This window comes from Colobus angolensis, unplaced genomic scaffold, assembly GCF_000951035.1.
Source record: "Colobus angolensis palliatus isolate OR3802 unplaced genomic scaffold, Cang.pa_1.0 Scaffold525, whole genome shotgun sequence".
NCBI classification, from domain to species: Eukaryota; Metazoa; Chordata; class Mammalia; order Primates; family Cercopithecidae; genus Colobus; species Colobus angolensis.
In genome coordinates, this window is record NW_012118766.1 from 96337 (window position 1) to 100442 (window position 4106).

Sequence of the window (4106 nt, forward strand, 5' to 3'; positions counted from 1 at the left end):
TGGGGGCAGTGGCTCACGCGTGTAATCCCAGCACTTTGAGAGGCTGAGGCAGGTGGATCACGAGGCCAAGATATCCAGACCATTCTGGCCAACATGGTGAAACCGTGTCTCTACTAAAAATACAAAAATAATCTGGGCGTGGTGGCGCACGCCTGTAGTCCCAGCTACTCAGGGGGTTGAGGCAGGAGAATCGCTTGAACCCGGGAGGTGGAGGTTGCAGTGAGCTGAGATCACGCCAGCCTGGTGACAGAGCAAGACTCTGCCTTGGAAAAACAAACAAATAAACAAAACTGGCAGCAGTGGTCACAGGGCAGTGACTGGAGTAGGACTGCCTTTCACTCTCCAGGACCTTTTGAATGTCGCTCATATTACATATTCAAAATATATGACTACATTAAATATTTTCAAAGTAACTGAAAAACTGGAAGAATAATAATATCTAACATACAGGACTGCTGTGTAATTAAAGGATGAAAAACATTAAGCACTATCAGAGTTCAAAGGAAGACAGATTAATTCTAGCTTGGATGTCAGAGCGGGGATCATGTAAAGGAAGTGAGTATTTCAAGTCTTGAAGGATGGAGAAGATTTAAAGAAGCAGAAGTGTGGAGATGATGTCCCAGATGGAGATAAGAACATAGGCGAAGACGATGAAGAGATGAGAAGGTATAAATTCTAAATGCAGCTCTTAGGCTGGGCTTCAGAACAGGGCTTAGGCAATAAGCTGGAGTGCAAGGCTGATGGCGGGAATGGAAACACTGAAACCCAAACTTGCATATCACGCCCTGATCATGAGCCTTGAATGTCAAGCCAGGGAATCCGTCCTTGATCTTAACAATGAAAAATCACTGGGCCAGGTGTGGCAGCTCATGCCTGTACACCAGTGCTTTGAGAGGCTGAGGTGAGAGGACTGCTTGAGGCCAGGAGTTTGAAACCACTCTGGACAACACAGCAAGACTGTCCTTACAAAAAATTTAAAAATTAGCTAGGCAGGATAGCACACCTGTAGTCCCAGCTACTCAGGTGGCTGAGGCGGGAGGATCACTTGAGCCCAGGAATTTAGGGTTACAGTGAGCTGTAATGGCACGCCTGCATTCCAGCCTGAGCAACAGAGCAAGGGCATGTCTCAAAAATAAAATCAAATGAAATAAAATCACTAAAAGTTTGTACAGACATAAAGTATAAAATCATACCATATATGATTTAATCCAGATATATAATATAAATTAGAGGGGGAAAAGAGAAATTAGGAAGCTATTATAAGAAAACAAGACTCAACTAAGACATGAACAAAGGCCCTGGGTTCACAGCACTATCTTTATATAAAGAAATGAACTACCACATTTATTTTCATGGCATCACCAACTTAGATACAGGCTACAGTATTCTGGAACCATCTCTGTATCAGTCAAATCAGATGTCCATAATACCATAGGCAAATACCATAAAAACACCATAGGCTGTGTGGTTTAAACATTAGTTTATTTCTCACAGCTCTGGAGGCTGGAAGTCCAAGATCAAAGTGTCGGCCAACTCAGGTCCGGGACAGGGACCTCTTCCTGGCTTGCAGACAGCCACCTTTCTTCTTGTTTCCTCACACCAGGGCACTGCGAGCTCTCTGCTTTCTCTTTTTTTTTTAAGACAGAGTCTCGCTCTGTCACCAGGATGGAGTGCAGGGGCACAATCTCAGCTCACTGAAACCTGCGACTCCCTGGTTCAAGTAACTCTCCTGCCTCAGCCTCCCGAGTAGCTGGGATGACAGGCATGTGCCACCACACCCAACTAATTTTTGTATTTTTAGTAGAAACAGGGTTTCAGGATGGTCTCAATCTCCTGACCTCATGATCTGCCCACCTCGGCCTCCCAAAGTGCTAGGATTACAGGTGTGAGCCACCACACCCGGCCTGGTTTCTCTTCTTCTAAGGGCACTAATCCTGTCAGACCAGGGCCCACGCTCATGACCTCATCTAACCATAATCACCTCCCAAAGGTCCTATCCCCCACTACCATCACACTGGCAGTTAGGGCTCCAGTACAAGAATCTGGTGGAGACATAAACATTCAGTTTAAAACAATGTCTGTTCAATCCTGTTGAAAAAAACAACCAAATGAGTAGGCAAAGAAGTACCTTATATGCAAACAAGTCAGGACTTTTCATATTTCTGCTAACACATTAAGGTCAATTTAAAATATCTGATAATAAGGGTCAGAAGCAGAGATAAATGAAAGTTAGTTACTCTGCATTTTAGGCTCACATTGAGCTATCTTTCAATGACATTGTGGCACAAAGAACACTACTTTCTATTCCTGGTTTTGCCACCAAAAAAGCTGGAACATTTCCCTGTATTTCCGTTTATCTTGAAAATCACTGGGCTGATCTAGCAGACCTCCAAGGTCCCTTCCATTCACAAATTCCACAAATAACTTCCTACCAACAGAGGCTACACAAATAAACTACACTGACGAAGGAGAAAGCTAACACTAGCAAACAATGAGATGCACACAAGACAAGACGTATAGAGAAATGGATCAACCACAAACTGGCGGACGATGAGCCGGCGGTGGATAAAAACACATTCCCTAACGATGGACAGAGAGGCAATGGCGCCGAGGTAGTATTGTTTAAGATTTCCCATTTTAAATGTTCAAGATAAATGGCCCAATTGTTTATATTCATTCTGATTAAATGTGAACGTGAAAACTTCCTCCAGGGGACACAGACATCTAAAAAGTTCCCAATGTATCCAATTTGTCATTTGATATTTTTACTGACAAGAAAAATGAGGGACTGAATATACACACAGACCATGCCTGATCATATGTATAAAGACAGAACTCAGACCACAACCTGTAGCTGCCCACCCAGGAAACCAATCTCCTATCTACAGTAAACAGCCAGGAGGCCAGTCAGGCTAGTACATCAGACAGGAAGCCAGACTGCTCTCTCTCCACAACCCAGAAACTAAATCACAACTCTGTCCCACGTGGCCAGGACTTGACTAAAAACTGACAGCCACCTTAATTTTGGCCCGTTTCCAGTTAGGATCATTCACAGAAAGCCAAATACGCCCCTAGCCAATCACATAGGACACCCCGCTTCTGCACAGCCGCCTCCAACCCCCACAACAGCCTCCACTGGGAGCCGTTCTTTTCCATCCTGAAGTTTCCCCACTCCTCATCTGCCACTCACTTGCATGTCAGTTTCTGACACATGCAAGTGACAGTGCCAACTCCCTTGCGACAGCAGCTCTGAGAAAGTCGTCTCTGCCTATCTCATGTGGGTGGCCTTCCTTTAATTCCCGCAAAGAATAAGTCTTAAATGAGGTTCTTCTCTCTATATGGCCAAGCTATACAATTCAGAAGCCCAGCATGGCAGATTCCAAGCCTGGAAAGACCATATACCCCTCAGGTCTTCTTTCCACAAAACACAGCTTCCTTGAGTTCTTTAGTCACTCCCCACCAACCAGGGAAGGAACCACGTGTTATGGAAAGATCAAGGGCCTTGAAGTCAAACTTCTGAGTTCATCAAGTACTTCATCTTTCCACTTAAGAAACTACATGGCCTTGGCCAGGCGTGGTGGCTCACACCTGTAATCCCAGCACTTTGGGAGGCCAAATCGGGTGGATCACCTGAGGTTGGGAGTTCAAGACCAGCCTAACCAACATGGGAAAACCCCATCCCTACTAAAAATACAAAATCAGCCTCCCATGGTGGCACATGCCTGTCATCCCAGCTATTCGGGAGGCTGAGGCAGGAGAATCACTTGAACATGCGAAGTAGAAGTTGTGGTGAGCTGAGATAGCGCCATTGCACTCCAGCCTGGGCAAGAAGAGCAAAACTCTATCGAAAAACAAAAACAAAAACAAAACAAAACAAAACAAAAAAACAAATGACGTGACCTTGAACAATTTTCTTAACCTCTCTAAGCCTCTATCTTCATCTTCAATAAAATAATTTTACCTACAAAATTGCATTAAACGGAATCCCACATGTAAAACAGCTGACAAATATTAGGGGCCCAACAGCTGTGCACTCCTACTGCCGCCCCACTTTACCCCAAAAGAGAAGCACAAGACATCCAGAGAAAGCCTGTTGATCCCTACAC